The sequence below is a fragment of the Copadichromis virginalis genome, linkage group LG22 (genome assembly GCF_057382275.1).
Source record: "Copadichromis virginalis isolate Kocher_CV1m ecotype Utaka linkage group LG22, C_Virginalis_male_GT1.1, whole genome shotgun sequence".
NCBI lineage: Eukaryota > Metazoa > Chordata > Actinopteri > Cichliformes > Cichlidae > Copadichromis > Copadichromis virginalis.
The window spans coordinates 30750867-30768263 of record NC_140638.1 but is presented as its reverse complement, the minus strand read 5'-3'; the positions used below and the strand labels follow the sequence as shown (position 1 = coordinate 30768263).

The 17397-nt window shown below is 41.3% G+C and overlaps 1 long non-coding RNA gene across 2 annotated transcripts in view; it reads right to left on the bottom strand.

Annotated features, from left to right (window-relative positions):
- The window catches only part of LOC146683654 (uncharacterized), a 31494-nt gene extending 14404 nt beyond the window's left edge, over window positions 1-17090 (bottom strand). The window contains exons 1-5 of one of the 2 annotated variants that reach the window (XR_014917630.1): window positions 16944-17090; window positions 12424-12505; window positions 10357-10414; window positions 715-868; window positions 547-625 (exon numbers count right to left, since the gene is read on the bottom strand). This is a non-coding gene — a long non-coding RNA (uncharacterized LOC146683654). The remainder of the gene's footprint in view (window positions 1-546; window positions 626-714; window positions 869-10356; window positions 10415-12423; window positions 12506-16943) is intronic. The other variant, XR_014917631.1, reaches the window with a different exon arrangement.
- Window positions 17091-17397: the final 307 nt, after the last annotated feature.

The following is a 17397-nucleotide window of genomic DNA, read 5'->3' as shown; positions in this document are numbered from 1 at the left end:
CCATTTTCTCCACAATGAACCCTGTTAGTATATTTAGGACAATGAAAAATACAATTGAATTATTTATTGCCTTTTTTAAGGCATAAAGACCCGGCAATAGCACAGACGAGCCCCGTGAGCAAGCAGTTGGCGACAGTGGGAAGGAAAAACTCCCTTTTAACAGGAAGAAACCTCCTGCAGAAAAGGCTTAGGGAGGGGCGGGGCCATCTGCTGCGACTGGTTGTGGATTGAGCAAAGGACAGTAACAGTAACTAACGATTACATAGACCGTCCTGTCAAGCAACAGTAGTGAGTGCTTCTAACTGTATGATCCCTTTTTAGTACTTTTTAACAGTGCTACTCACTCTGGTGTCCCTTAGATAGACACTGACAAGGGAGACCCCAAAGACCTGGAAGTGGAAGCCAGCTCTGACCAACAACTGAACCCGATCGCAACGCTGCTGAACCGTAAAGCCGGCAGTCAATGAGCCACGGTCAGGCAGCCGGCAAATAAATACAATTAGTGTAAATTAGCTGTGACAATTAGCAGAAGCTACCTCAGCTCACCTTTGTGTCCTCGCGGAGCCACACAAGTCCCTCGCCGATGATGCTGTACATTCATCTTCAAAGCTCCTAATGACTTTCTCTGCGAGGTACATAATACAAAGCCAAGGTCAAGCTGTGTTGCTGACAGGAGTGCGATGAATAGGAATAAACAGGGACAGGTTGGGTTACCTTGCAGCCACAGGAGACACTCGCACGCCCGCTCGTGTCTTTACAGCCACCGTGTCCATCTTTGTCTCGTCTGCTCCAGTTCCTTTGGCTTTGAAGGGCACGCCTGCTTGCGTGTGAGAGATTAGAAGTGTGTGTGTGCGTTGATGTCTTTGTCCTGGAGGCGTGAGGAGACAGAGGGCAGCGGAGTCATGCGGACTTCAACTCTGGGAGTGTGTGCGTGTGGAGACAGGGAGAGAATAGAGGCACTCGTCTGTATAATGGAGCGAGAGCTCAGCCAGCTTCTAGGAGCTTTCATCTGTCTGCTGCAGCACCAAGACACGCACGCACGCACTATTTCTCTTGGCCCACAGACCTAACCAGACCAGCTGTAATTTGTCATTTGGCTGCGATCTGGCCCGTCAGCGCTGGGTTACTTTCAGCTCGTGGCTCTATGGTAATCCCTCCCTTTGAAGGCCGGCCAATCCAATCCCATGGCTGACATTGCCAAAACGGACTTCACTATTGTGACCTTTACAGCGCACCAGCTAATCTTTCTTCAACGAGCACGGGGGAGAAAGTGAAAAAGGGAGGGAAGCTGGCAATGAGTTCAACAAGCTTACTTGTCCTCCTTAGCGCTGTCTCCTCCATCCTATAGTCTGAATTTTTTTTTCCTCACAAGAAAAACGTCCCCCATAACATACGCTGCCTAGTCAGTTGGTGTTTTGTTTTTTAAAAAATTGAAGGAAAAAAGTCATGGTTGACATTTAGCGAAGCCTCATGTTTCTGCCTCTGGCGTGGGGCAGAGGTGGCGTGCGCTCGTTCCCACCACCACCTGGCACATTTACAAACAGACTCGTCGGTTAAAGGTTTTTCACACCTAGTTGGTTCAAAGCGCATAGCTCTCCGGTTTTGCTGCTAATGTGGCATCTCGGGCGAAATGAGAAGTCAAGAATCAAACAGAGAACTTGCTGAGAGGTAGGATTTGCACTTCTTCTGCAATCCACCTGGAGCAAAACACCCCGGATGTAGACTATGATTAGAAACTTCATTCAAAGCAAAATCCCGTGAGAAGGTGATTTCTGGCACGATATACCGAAACAGATGCATGGGGTTTGTTCAAAAAAAGCTCGAAAACAGAAGTAAATGTTAAATAAAGTTCTTATAAATCATATCAAGAACAAAATCAATATGTCCCTCTGATCAGTATTGCTGTACGAGCAATGAGGTTTCTGGGATTACTTCCCCGTGGATTTTTTGAGCATCACGCATATTTCCCGCACTTTGGTGAATTGGTATCCACTAATTTTCTTTTCCTTTTCTGTCCCACATTCATAATATAAATTCCTTTATCTACTTAAAGGAAGTGGGGAGGAGTAAATGTGAGTGTGTTAAATTTTGATGAATTAATTTGTAACATTTTTAAAAGTTCTGGTGTGTTTCGCGAAGAACATCAGTCCTATTTTTCCAACTGTGTAGACTGACTTTTAGACAGTGTACTTCCAACTGAAACACATTAGTTTCTACATTGTGGTGTTTTAATGAGGCACTCAAGTCGATGTACATGTACAAACAGACTGCTTTTATGCAGTAAATACAGTAAATGCTGCTAGATCTCAGTTCCTGATTTCCATGATGTAACTCTTTCTGTCATCTGCCCACCTTCAGTCTGTGTTTGACCTTCTCTTTCATCCCCCCTTGTGCTCTAGTTCTTTCATCTTTCCTCCCTCCTTACCTGTTATTGCAGTAAATTGGGCGATCGTGGCTCAAGAGTTGGGAGTTCGCCTTGTAATCGGAAGGTTGCCGGTTCGAGCCCCGGCTTGGACAGTCTCGGTCGTTGTGTCCTTGGGCAAGACACTTCACCCGTTGCCTACTGCTGGTGGTCAGAGGGCCCGGTGGCGCCAGTGTCCGGCAGCCTCGCCTCTGTCAGTGTGCCCCAGGGTGGCTGTGGCTACAATGTAGCTGCCATCACCAGTGTGTGGATGTGTGCGTGAATGGGTGGATGACTGGATATGTAAAGCGCTTTGGGGTCCTCAGGGACTAGTAAAGCGCTATATAAATACAGGCCATTTAAATTATCTAGAACCAATGGCCAGTTATAAAATTTGAAACAAATTTGACTTGGGACTCTGGGCTATATAAATTAATTTAACTTGTATTCATAAATGTGATGTTAAAAATTCAGATGAGCTAGTTAATCATTGGATGTAACGTGAACCTCAGGTAATCAGTGACTCTACAGTGAAGCCTCGTGAAACAGATTATGAAATGAAATGATTGATTATTATCATTATTACTATGAAAACGGTCAAAAATAGCACACGGTTTCAAAATTGAGGGTTATGAGTGGTTTGAATATTGGCTAACAACTTCTCAACCACAACTCTGTAGAGGACTCACCATTCCTCGTCACATCTTGGATTTTCCAACCAAGATGGCGACAGCAGAAACCCCTGATTTTTGGCCTTCAAAATAGGACTTCAGAAACTAGGTATAACCAGTTGCTGTTTATGCCTCTTTCAAACACCATTGGCTACTAATCTCAGCTAATTCTTCTTTAACTCAGCTGTTTTAAATGTGCAAACGTTTGCAAATGATAAGATTACTTACTGGCCAAACCAACTCTCTAACCATGTCTGAACTCTCGAACTCCGATAAAAAGATGTCTCCACAAGATGTTCACCCATTGGATGCTTTCTGGTGTATGTGTTTTTGCATGTATTTGAAGCACTGTGGGACTCAAACTAGTCAGTCATAATCAGTGTTGGGACCAGAGATGGGCAGTAACTGTAATCCGATTACTTTTTTCGAGTAACGAGTAAAGTAAGGTATTACTATTGCAAAAACAGTAATTAGATTACCGTTACTTTCCCGTAGGAACGCTGCGTTACTGCGTTACTAAAACCGTGATTTTTTTGCGAGAATGTCTCATGACAGTGACGTAAGCAAGTGCGACGTTTGTGACAACAGCTGTGTGCAGATCAACAGTGGATCATATATCAAGTACTGGAGAGAGTATGAGCGTGCAGCGTTTAAGTATTGACCTTACTTTAAGTTTGATTCCATAAAAAGTGACAAAAACATTAGTGTCCGTTGTGCATGGGAAGAAAACTTCTTTTTACAGCGAAAAAAAACCCCTAAACTTCCAAGCAAGCACCGAGTGCGCTACCACGTAATGGGAAATTCACAGAGAAACTGCCATATCCTTCCACTGACCGCTGCGGCACACCTGCACCAGGGTAAACCTCCGCCTACCCTGCTCCTGCTTTACAGGTGAAAATAGAGCAACAGGACCGCTAGTCTTTGACTTTATTTATTTTCTGCTGTGTTTTATTTGCATCTATTTGAAAGACTGAGTGTAAACACAAAAAAAAAAAAAATTTATGTGCTGGAATGTGCAGAAAATAGTTTTAAATATTAAACAAATTTCTTCCAGTCAGTGAATGTTGCATATAATTACATTTTTGCTTGATGCATAAAGTTAAAAGATTAAAACTAATAAAACAAGTTTTAAAAAGAGACTTTTCCATTTGATTACATTTTGTATGATGGATTATGTAGAAAAAGTAGAATTGGGCTGAAAGATCTATCGCTTTACCACCTATTCAGGTTGTAAATCGTGTTTTTAAAAAGTAACTAAGTAACTAAGTAATTAATTACTTTTGAAAATAAGTAATCAGTAAAGTAACGGGATTACTTTTTTGGGGAAGTAATCAGTAATTAGTTACTGATTACTTTTTTCAAGTAACTTGACCAACACTGGTTGGGACTAGCACGTTATTAAATAACGCGTTACAGTAACTACGTTATTATTGTGGTAACGAGCACGGTAACTAGTTATTATGCCAAAACCGGGAACGCGTTACTCGTTACTGGGATTTTCGATAGGCTTGTTATTCGTTACTTCGTGTGGTGGCTATCGCGGAGCTTCCACAGATTCAATATCCCACGGTGTGGGACGGAGAGATTTCGCAGGTCTTTCCTCCCCACTGCTGTCAGACTCCATAATAAAGACTTTAACTGATCAAGCACACACATCCATACAATAATACTAAGTGCAATAATCCTTTCTGTCATCGTTGTATTTTTACTCAGTTGTATATAGTATTTGTATTTGTATTCTATTTTTATCTTATTGTATATTTATTTTATTTTATTCTACTGTATATAGTATTTTATTTTATTCTATTCTGTACAGTTGTGTACTGTATTTATTCTTATTGTATTCTAATTTTTGCCTCATAACTTTTGCACTGTCCACTTCCTGCTGTGACAAAACAAATTTCCCACGTGTGGGACTAATAAAGGTTATCTTATCTTATCTTATCTTATCTTATCTTATCTTATAACATTAGCAAGTGGTGGAAGCCAGCAGGTGGATGAAGGAAAAGGGAGGCAAGAGGAGAGACCCGAAGCAGCCGCTGGTCCGAGAGTGTCAGGTGAACTGAACTTCAGGTAAGAAGTTATAACCTGCAGTCCATCTGGGTCAGATATGAACCAAGTTTAGGTGGAGTTTATTTTCGTTATGCTGACTTTTTCGTACTGCGTGCTAGCTAGCATGACGGAGTTTCCATACAGCTGGGTGGGTGCTATGATGTTGAACTTTATTTTGTTCATAAGGTTAATTATTAGAGTTGCCAACCATCCTGTAAAAAACGGAATCGTCTCGTATTCAGAGAAAATATCATGCGTTTCGTATTGAGGTGAAAAGGAACACAGTTTGTCCCGGACTTCAGCTAGAATGAAAAAGACACAAAGCTGGAGTTATTCTGTGTTTACGCTGCACAGCTGCCTCTTCTTCTCTCATCCTCTCACCCTCCCTCTCCTGTTTCTACTTCAATCATGAAACTGATCAATGATCAGCTGATCGGCTTTTCTCTCTTGTTTTTTTATCGTCCACTTTGCGCCAGAAAGAGGAAACCAGCGGATGTCACGGTAAACAACAGCAGCATGTTTAAGCTTGATCAGCTGTTGTTAGAATTTATTTAATATTAATCTCTAGTATCAGCTGATGTTTGCCGGAGCCACAGCTGTAAACCTGCTGGTCATGATATCGGTTTGGTTATCTGGTGAGAGGGAAACATGAAGATAAAACCAGGAGATGTCCTTACTGAATCATCAGAGCTGTGATGGAGAAACAGGTTTAACTTTTAGTTAACATGAATGAGTTGAAGGGAAGTTATGAACTGTTTCTGAGAGACAAATAACACCAGGATCCTTTTCTAAGTAGCTGACAGCTGGTAACTGTGCAGGAGCGGGTCTAGCAAAGTGTTGCCAGGGGTCCACGTAGGGCATTAAAAGGGAAAGGGGGGCACAAGGAAATACTTTCTTATTCTAATTTAAAATGTCTCACTTTTAAAAAAATAATTATCTGAGTCTTGCAACAAACAATTGATAGATTGATACATATATACCATCAAAACAGTGTACATCACTGTCACAACAGTGTTTATTTTCATTCAAAGGCTTTATGATTTTTCCTATAATGGTGGGCCGGTCTCTAGTCAAAATGCCCAGGACGATTTTTTTGTCCCAGTCCAGCTCTGTATGCAGCTCATCTTCAGTCTGGTGTTACCTACATCTTCCTATTCAGAAGGCAGAATTTCCGAGTTCTGAGTACAATCGAAAGCACCACGACTGCAGTTTTTGTGTTGGATGTAAAAAGCAGGCTAGGATAGATTCAGGTGTGGGATTTCTCTCGTGGAAATACATTATTTTTTCCTTTCTATTGGTAGGTGGCACAGTGCACTTGTGGCAAGTAAGCAAGCTAGAAGACTGGCAATCTTGCTGGGTATCCAGTTACGGAAGCAACACATTAACAAGAGAATTCTGAGTAAAACCAAAGTTACTTTCCCTAATAACTAGTTACTCTGAAAGTAACAAGTAACTTGAAGTAACTGAGTTACTTTTGATAGAAGTAACTAGTAATGTAACTAAGTTACTAATTTAAAGTAACTTACCCAACACTGGTCATAATTCATCACTGCTGAAGCATCCCCAAATACAAGACTAAGGTAAAAAAAAAAAAAACCTCTAAATGCAATCCAGTGCATTAGTCAAAAGTAACAAAATAACAACTGGCAACAAAATAACAGCCTATAGTCTTGGGAAAGCACTGACATGTAAAGTCATGCCTATTTGTAGCTGTAGCATCAGTAAAGAAGCCCTGAAAGTGCCTCTCTCACTCAGTGCTATTTCATTTTGTTTTTATTTTGGTCCGCCAGCCCCCTGCCATCGCTTCATCTCTTTTTTTTTCCTGCCAGACCAGGCCGAAAGGGGGTGTGGGCTCAACATGAGCTCGCATCAGCGGGCTACCTCCAATCTCCCGCCATTTGCCAGCATGGTACCAATCAACACTTTACTCCCACCCCGCTGAGAAGCAACCGACTCTGAAGGAGACAGAAGGGGACCTGGTGTGATGGAGATATGAAGTGCGTGAAAGAGAAGAAGAAAGAAGAGGGAGAAAAAAAGACAGAAATAGAAGCAGAGAATAAGAGAAAGCAGGAAGGCAGCTTCTTGTTAAGCATCCTAAATTTACCCTAAGTGCTGAGACCCCCCTCCCTGTCATCATCTTCAGCTCTTGCTCTGTCAAAAGATTTGTCCCTGACACACATGCACTGGGATCTACCGTTAAAACTTCCTGAAATAACACTGCTGCTGAAATAACACTCAAATTTAAACGTTAAGTGCAAATTTCGAGGATGTACCCAGAATGAAATGTTCTCAGGCTATCAATAACTTTTAAAAATAACACCTTTGAATATAACAAAACCAGTTAAATTACACCCCTTCAATATTAATCTTTTTTTCCAATAAGAGTTTCTGTGATTTCATATATTTCTACAGTTTATCATACTGAGGTCTGCTGGCTAACCCCTCACTTCACAAGAGTACTATTGATCCAAGCTCTGTCGTGATGAAAGCAATCTTTTACACCCTGACCAGCTTTTGTAATTAAGATTCTAATGGCCCTTGCACATCTTTCATTCATATACATCTGAGGTATATCTAGATGTTCTGAGAGGGGTGGCTTCTCATTCTGCAAATAATAAAATTAACTATTGTAAAGATTACATTTAAAGTCATTCAACTACAAATCTGGCCTTTCTGTTTTTGAGGCTGATTATAGACTTTGGTTTTGTTTGTAAAGGATCCTGTGATTATTCCACCCCTTTTTTCTTCTGTGGATGTCCAGCTGGTGATTGCATTTTTTTTCCAAACTGTACCAAACTGTTTGTTCTGTTACTTCTAATGTCCCTCCAGTCTCTCTGGTGGATTTATTTAAAAAAAATAATTGCAGCCTAAGAAAGACCGTTTTCAATGCCTTTAACATTTTTAATGCCCCACTTGTTAAAATACTGTATCAACCTGAACTATGAGGAAGTAACAAAACCCCACACTGGTCCATGAAACAGCTTTTGAGTGTACGTTCAAAATACATTTGAAGTCTTGAAACTAAGGTTACGGTTAGGTACTGTTAATCCAATAATTTCGTTTGGCCACTCCAATTCCAGTTTAAATTCTGTAATCTAAGACAATATTCATAATATCACTTAAACTTTGATGTTTCTTTTTTCACAAACTGAAAATTACAAAAATTGCGGCAGTTTTCCAGAAGTTGTGCATTTGTCTTGGTTGTATGATGTATAACATTATTGTGAGATCATGAGTGGCCTTTATCTCTTGATGATAACACCAAGATTCTGATTAATAGATAAGCTGCTCTACCTTCATAGCCACAGCCACCTGCATATATATTTGAGTCACACCTTTTCATGCTTAACTACTGCTCAGCAGTGTTGGTCAAGTTACTTGAAAAAAGTAATCAGTAACTAATTACCGATTACTTCCCCAAAAAAGTAATCCCGTTACTTTACTGATTACTTATTTTCAAAAGTAATTAATTACTTAGTTACTTAGTTACTTTTTAAAAACACAATTTACAACCTGAATAAAGCGATAGACCTTTCAACCCAATTCTACTTTTTCTGCATAATCCATCATATAAAATGTAATCAAATGGAAAAGTCTCTTTTTTAAACTTGTTTTATCAGTTTTAATCTTTTAACTTTAAAATTTAAATTTAATTATATGCAACATTCTCCGACTGGAAGAATTTTTTTTAACATTTAAACTTGTTTTCTGCACATTCCAACATTTATTTTTGTGTGTTTACACTCAGTCTTTCAAATAGATGCTAGTAAAACACAGCAGAAAATAAATAAAGTCAAAGACTAGCGGTCCTTTTGCTCTATTTTCACCTGTAAAGCAGGACTGCGGTAGACGGAGGTTTACCCTGGTGCAGGTGTGCCACGGTCAGTTGAAGAATCCGCAAGTTTCTCTGTGAATTTCCCATTACGTCGTTGCGCACTCAGTGCTTGTTTAGGGTTTTTTTTCGCTGTAAAAAGAAGTTTTCTTCCCACGCACAACGGACACTAATGTTTTTGTGACTTTTTATGGAATCAAACTTAAAGTAAGGTCAGTACTTCCACGCTTTAAACGCTGCACGCTCATACTCTCGCCCACAATCGATATATGATCCATTGTTGATCTGCACACAGCTGTTGTCACACACGTCGGACTCGCTTACGTCACTGTCATGAGACATTCTCGCAAAAAAATCACGGTTTTAGTAACGCAGTAACGCAGCGTTCCTAAGGGAAAGTAACGGTAATCTAATTACCGTTTTTGCAATAGTAATCCCTTACTTTACTCATTACCTGAAAAAAGTAATCAGATTACAGTACTGCCCATCTCTGCTGCTCAGTGGTTAGGTATCAAGTGTCTGCAGATAACCATTGTCCAACCAATCAACGGGCAACTGCAGCAATCAGCTAGGAAACAAAGCAATCACAAGGAGGTTTTTAGTGCAGTACCCCCTTTGTGACCAATTTCACCTAGCAACAAGTAGCAACCACCTGCCAAATGGTCGGGGAAACACATTTTTCTCTAACAAGCGGAAGTCTCTAGGCCTGTGTGACTGAGGTTTCACTTGCACATCTGCAAAGGCACCATTAATGTTAAATGATAATTACAAGTTTTGAAGCAACATATAAATCAGTCTCCTGCATTTGGTTCATTCTAAGACAGACAATATCGTAACAGCTGAAATCCACCGTTGGGGAAGAATGAAAAAAACCCTTCCCTTCCAATTACACCAATTGGTTTTCTCTTTTCCAAGTACCTGCATAATGTTATTAAAAGAAGAGGTGATGCAACACAGCAGCAATCATGCTTTTGTCCATGTGGCTTAAACTGTGAGTTGCAATTCTAGGTTTCTGTTTTTGGTCAGCAAAATATTTCTACATGCAAAGGATCAAATATCAATCCAAAACAGTTTATAGATGTTAGACAGTAGGCCGTGATAGATTGTGTACAATCTGTTGTCATTTGACAGTCTGCAAATGCGCTCTAACAAGGTCTGATCTGTGTTGACAGCCTTCTGCTCTGTGACAGCGTGCAAATGTAGCTGATGACAACAAAACCTTTCTGTGAGAGCATTTACCTGTGCATCAGTTATAAAGATAGTAAAGACTTTAGCAAATTCTTAGCCAGTGCTTTCCAAAATGTCAAAATATTGCTTCTGTCTCATGTAGGCAGCAATACACCCGACACACACTAGCATCACTCTGCTGAAAAAAAATTGTTCTTCTGAGATGTGCTTACCTGTTTCTCAATGTCATCTTTCTGAGTTTTCAAATACAGAGAGTGCAGGCACGTGTCCCTGAAAACATCAGCACAGTTTAGCAAAAAAATAAAAATAAACAGAAAACACAATGTTTTCTAAATTATCCATCCAAAAATTTAATTTGTCTCAGGCAGTGCTGCATAACATTCAGATATACTGATCATAAAACATTGTGTATAGATTGAAGTAGCAACCCTTAATTTGAACATGAAGCTAACGCACAAATGCAGTTTCTGGATTAGCCACTTGAAAAAGTGTGTAACATTCCACAGGTTGCTATGTTAAAATGCCCATCATTTTTTTTAAACAACTGCATGGTGTGTAAAAATATTTATAAAGCTTCCATTTGGAGACGGTCGACACGCGCAGCTGTAACCAACAGCTGTTTGCTAGCGCTAACCCTCAGCTAATTCAAGACATGTAGCTGGCCCTGTTGTTTGTGCCTTTTGGAATTTTTATGCAATCACAGGACACAATATGAAGCTATATGTGTAGCTCAGACCATCCAGTAATGTTTTACTTCTTTTTTAGTGAGCGAAATACTACTATCTTAGGAGTCTGTTACTTAGCACTTATTAGCATGTACATGTGTCACACCCATAAACTTCGCAGTAACCAAAATGCTAATGTCAGTGTTTCAAACTGCAGTTAAGAAATGCGTGGGCCAACCAAAACAGGACCAAAAGGCAAGGTATTCAGTTCTAACAATGCCTTTATTCAAAACAAACGAGTTACTAAAAAAGAAGCAATAATGGAAAAGGTTTAAAAGAAAAGAAATTAAGGAGGATTCATGAGAAAGGCTGTGTGTCAGGGACGTAACGAGGAAGTGAAATAGGCAGTGGTGGGAAAATAGACTCGCTGAAGTGGAGTTAAGTGAAAAAGTAGACACATTGGGAAGCGAAAAAGAGAGGCAGCAATATTGGATCAGGCAAATATTGAGCAAGAGCAACAGCAGAGACAGAGCAGAGAGCCAAGGCAGAGATCAACAAAGTGATCCGAGGAAAAGCACAATGACAACAGCAGACATTTTCGGTGTCTGGCCGGCTGCTCCGGCTGCAGCTGTGTGGTTGAGAGCAGCAGCGGCGGCAGTGGAAGAGCCAGAGCAGGAGAGAAGGCCCACAATGCAACATTTGGCTATTTCACAGTGTGCTGCAGCCCACCAAAACAATGTTGAAGCAATCAGAGGTAATTGCTCACTAATGGCTCCCTTTCCACTCTCCTTTTTCTAATTGCCTGCAGCGCCATCTGCGCGCACACGTGCACGCCTGAATGCATCCTGCATACGCAACCAGCTGACGAATGACACGCAGGTCAAGGAGTCGAGGAAATAACATGTTACATTTCATCTGAGCAGAGCACGAGAAATATTCTCAAAATGTGCCCACTGAGCCAAAGAGGGCATTTATACTGGCGGTGAACCTCAAACATGTTTGCATTGATTTTTTATTTATTTTTTTGCCTTCAGAGCCCGGCAGTTAAAGTAACCATATAATCATTTGTTGCAATAAATGGATGCGGCTTAACAGGGAAGAGGAGGGGGAGAGGGGCGGTTTGTGACTTGAACACGATCGCTGACGAGCCCGTTATTGAGGCTGCTGATGGATCTGCCTGTCACGCGCAACATTTTTTTTTGCCTCTCCCCCTCCACCTCTCTCTTTCTCCCGCCCGGCTCGTAGATCCATGAAGGGGGCTTTGCTGACAGGAATAGCTTGTCACTGCTGTCATCTCCACGGCTCCTGCGCCGTGCATCAGGTTTCTTCCCTGCAGTTCTTTGTTACCACTTAGCAGGAAACCTTTTTTGGCTGCGCAGTGTGGAAACCATCACCGCAGGCAAAAAAAAAAAAAGGTGAAACGGGTATGGCGGGGGGTGGGGAAAGTGTTTTAAAGTGCAGCAGTTGCCACGGAAACCACCTTTACCCAGGTTCTCCTCATTTGCTCACCTTGCAGGTTTTCGAGCTTAATTGACAGATGCGGAAAGATGCACACACACACACACACACACACACACAAAGATGGTCCTGGAAGTGATTAAATCCGCTGCCCACCTGCTTGTTTCCACTCTGGCGACCGATCCGTCTCTGTTTTCTGTTTACTGAGACATCATCTACGCTGCCATCTGTACCATTCCTGTTTGCAGTGAAAACATAATTTTTTTATCAGAACAGGTAGAGTTCCCCTTTGCATTCCTCAACAAAAAAAAACACTGCTATGATTTGTTTCTGGTCAGCGACACACACTCTCAGACACAGGGGTACAGTAAAAGTCCAGGTCTCTGCCTATAGGGATTAACTATACTGATTTACCATCTAGGGCTAATTAGCATACCTCAAAATAACGATGCGTACTTTTCCCAACACTAACAAGTACACAAACGCGCCATTTTGTCAAGACTTTTCTGCAGGCAGACTGTGTTCAACAAATACAAAAGTATTAGGTGAGAAGAAATATTCATGTTACCCTCAGATTTTGGGGGTTTTACTGTTTAAATTTTTAAAAAGCACTCAATACATTCTTTTTTTTTTTTTTTTTGCTTTCAGTTATTGGTAGTACACGGGTTAGTGCTGAGACCTGAGGGACTGTGTTCTGGACTTGTGGTTATTAAGACTAGACAAAACCTCTGGATCAGTGCCGATACGGGACGATAAGAAGTCCAGATTTGTTGGGTTTTTTTAGCTTTATTTATGCAAAGGCACCATTAATGTTAAATGCTAATTATTTTTTAGTTATATTTATAAGTTGAATGTTTTCAAACTGTTGCAACATCTTTCTCTATATAATATGTCACTCTCTGAGCTTCTGCACTGATGTGTCATTAAAATGTCAACAAAAACCAACACAGTCAAATGCTTGTGTGTTTGCAGGAGGTGCATGACTGGTAGAAATGGCGGCTCGCGACATTAGACGTGACAATTTTGTTGTATGCAAGGTGGGCATAACGGGGCCTTTTGTTAAGAAATTAGAAGTAATCAACGCTCCTCAAAAGTTGGACATCGCTCTTCCAGTTTTATCCTATTTCGTGATCCATTGTCAAAGGATTGTAGTGCAAATGTGCGTCACACTGCCTGACAGAGAGATATGCTTGGTCAGGTGAGCATGGGCATGGGTAATCTGTTAAAATCCTTGAAGCAAAGTTCATAGAGTTCATGTGGAGATAATGTGGAGGCCGGCATGCTCCTGTCCTCATACGTCATAGATTGTGAAGTGATTCACGCTCTGTATTACAGGAACTGAACTGAGTGTAGGTCTTTCCGCTTAAACACCCTCATTATTATTTTTTTCTGAACACAAAAGCTCGAGTCCAGCTCCACAAAACATTCAGCATTTGTCTGAGCTGACGCAAAGACATGCAAGATAACTGAATTTATAACACTTCACACTTGTCACCTTGGTAAAACAAAGTGTCCAGATGCGAGGTCGGAGTAATGGCGTTCTGTCTGAGAAAAGATACGCAGCTTTGAAGCATGCTCGCATCGCGTGTGGTAAAGAAGAAGAAGATAGCCTTTCAGGTTTTTGTCTTTTCTAACACCCTTTGAACCTCTCGTCATACTGTTTTCACTGCATTTTTGAGGTAATCAAACCTGTGCAAGAGTTCCAGTTTGTAGTCTTTTAAAGCTGTTCTTGCTCTTAGTCAAACTGATAGTAGGTGAGGTGTTTAACCACACTTTTATTTACACTCTGCATCACTAGTTAAAGTAGATTACTCTCAGCTACCAGGGTTAGACAAACATTTCATAGGAAGTATTGAGTGCGTGTGTTTGAGCAAAATAAAGGCTGACTACAACTTTATTTTTATATTCATGCTTATTTACTGTGAGTACTGGGACTAGGCCTTCACATGACCATAAAGACTATATGTGTGTTTGTGTGTGTGCGCGCACTGGGCTGTACTTTAATGTGCCACAGTGTTCTGCACCTCGTCCCCGAGTGTGACAGAAGCAGATGTTAAACTGAGCTCCGGCCGCAGGGCTTAGAACAAAACTCCCATCACACAAAGCTATTTCCCCCTCCAGACAGTGGCTCTGCAGGCCAGTTTAGCGCTTTTATCCAGTGTTCACTCCCTTTGTTCATCATAAATCCTCTGCTGATGCCAGAAGGGGGAGGAAAAAATAAAAAAACAGGAAAATGTCAACGGCCAAACTGGGACAAAAAGTTCTACTTGCACTGCTGCAGCTCAGGGATTTCAAAAAGGCTGTTTTATTTATTTATTTATTTTCCCCCGTCTTCTCTTGATACTGATGTCATTGCCTCCTGAATGGGCTGTCAGCACATTTAGGTCACTGTATAGTTTTTGATGGACAGGTGAGAGGGATGATGGGCAAACACCAGGAAGCCAGGATTAGCAAAGGGCGGACAGGTGTGCTATTTAAGCGCTTCACCAAGTGCTGTGAGTTTGCGTGCCATCGTTAAGTGACACAAACTCTACTATTCCCTAACCTCGCTGACATACAGCCGCTGTAACCCCTGCATGCCGGTTTCAGGTAAGGGTTTTGAACTAGAAACCCGGCAGACACTTTGAGAGCATATTTCCCTCAGAGGCATTCGGGTCCAGACCTCTTGGCAGAGCGTTCTGACGGAGAGCAAACACATGTAACCAGTGGGAGTCAGCCCATCTGTCTCTGTCTCGGCTGTAGCAGCACGCACTGCTGCGCGCACACTCGCAAACACAATTCTTCATGAAAGTGAGACATGAGCCTGTGCCGGCAGTGACAAACGAACTGCACAGCGTAGGAAAACCGGTTAGAAGATGAAGTGACCAATAGATCAGACAACCGAGACTCTCCCTTTCTCACTTGCTCTGCTTTCACTCTCTTGAGTCTGTTGCTAACAGGATCTTGGTTCAAATCTGCAGGACTTTCTGTAACACACAGAACCCATTTTCATGCATTCTTGCCTAGCAATATCTAATCATGTGCTTTGTTTTTAAAGATTTCTAGCTTTACTGCAGTTTACAGTTACAAAGTGTGAAGCGCTAATGCTCCCCAGTACACAAAAATGTTATGTCTTTTTTAAAGAAGATGTAATTTTGTAGTATTGCACTCTGCACAGTTATGTGAAAAATAATCATATTGATCTCCATGATTCAATAACATGTAGAACCAACTTGAAGTAATGATTTCTGTCATACACATAGTCTTTATGGTCATGTGAAGGCCTGGTCCCAGTAGGCCTACTCACAGTAAATAAGCATGAATATAAAAATAAAGTTGTAGTCAGCCTTTATTTTGCTCAAACACACGCACTCATTACTTCCTTTGAAATGTAGCTGCTCTACCAGGTGTAACAATTAAGTTTAACGTCCAGGCATCCATGAAAACGAAATTTATGATATTTAACGGAGTTAGAAGTTAGCAGGGAGTTAGCTCACTAGCTTCCATCTAAATATAATATAGGATGTTCTGACTGAGAGATTTATGAAACAAATTAAAACATACAGCTATCACTTCCAACATAAATGAAGATAAAGTAAACAGCAGTGACATGTGTAGGGTTACTGAAATTTGGCTAGCTTGTAAATAATAATGTGCTAAGCTATGTTAGCATAACATAAACAGTAAAGCTGGAGGACGAACGCTAATGAACAGAGGACTTTTTTCCACTCGATAAAAGTTAATGTGAGGGTTCCCAATGGTTAGGGGCAAATGCAATTGCATGGCAGGATGCTGTAAACGGACCAAACTTCAGTCAGGAGAACCACCAAGATAATCCATCCACAATACGAGGTTAGTCATTAATATACTGCTGCACGGGCTGGCTGTAGTTACATCGGAAGGGTTTAAAAACTGAGCTTTAAAATGATTAGCAGTAATAAAAACTGAGAGAAGCCGACATTGATCACTGACTGTTTTTAGAGGCTTGTTGAGATTAAATAGAACAAGATACAAAGCATTAAAACGTGTTAAAAACACAACAGCCTTATTAAATGCACACTACTTTGGGCCCAGAAGCAGAATTCGTCACGTCATCACTTAAAGACCGGATTAATCCTTGAAATCCAAAAGGATAGCTGCTGCATGGATTAAATCATTCTTTTCCAGAGGAACTTATTTTGCTCTTAGCAATGAGGCTAAGCTAACGTGCTTGCTAAGTAAGTCATGCATTGTTAGGTTTCTTTCTTTCTTTCTTTTTTATTCATGGAAAATAGTTCATCTGTCATGTGTTGTGAACACCACAAATAAAGTTACGCTTTCCTTTCAGCACCATTGTATTAGTGACATCTCAAAACCTGGGGGCAAAAATGAAACCATTTGCATGGGTAGATACCAGCAGAGGTACGTGAGAAAATGTCTGCGTCTGTGAATAGTGTGAACCCTTTAATTCAAGTCTGGTGGCGATAAGGGTGGAAAGATAGGTGTGTGCATGTGTGTGACAGAAAGAGAAGGGAAAAAGAAAGCGAGAAAAAGAAGAGAGGGACAGACTGTGAGCGTGTGAGGAAAAGGCGGCGACGGGTTTCACCTAAAGCCGGATTCATTACCATGCATCTGTCAGAGCGTCGACGGAGGTCTTGTTGCCAATGGCAATGTGGAAAGGAGTTAAAGAGCATCAGCATCTTTTCCTCTCTACTCACCCCCCATCCTCGCTGTCTGCTGCCACTGTCTCTCCTCCTTTCTCACTTTCCAAGCCAGAGAAGTTAAACACATCAGCATGTCTGTCATTGCTCTTGCTTCACCATCTGCAGACGCCAACACAGTGCAGACAAGAAAAGTCCATTATCGCTTCCCTCAGTGTGACTATTTATCTCCCTTACCATCTCGGCCTGTCACTTGCAAGCCCACCCACCTACCCCACCCTGCCTGCAATAGCACACACACACACACAGAGAGAGACAGCAGTCAACTAGGACTGTGACGAGCAAAACATTGCATCACTTGTCTTTCTTTCAGAGAGAGCTGCCGAGCACCCTGCTTTTCCAGAAACGTGTATGTAAACATAGTGTGTGTGTGTGTGTGTGTGTGTGTTTGCAAATGTCTGCATGTTGACACAGACTGAATAATGCCCCCAGCAACTATCATCCATGTGTT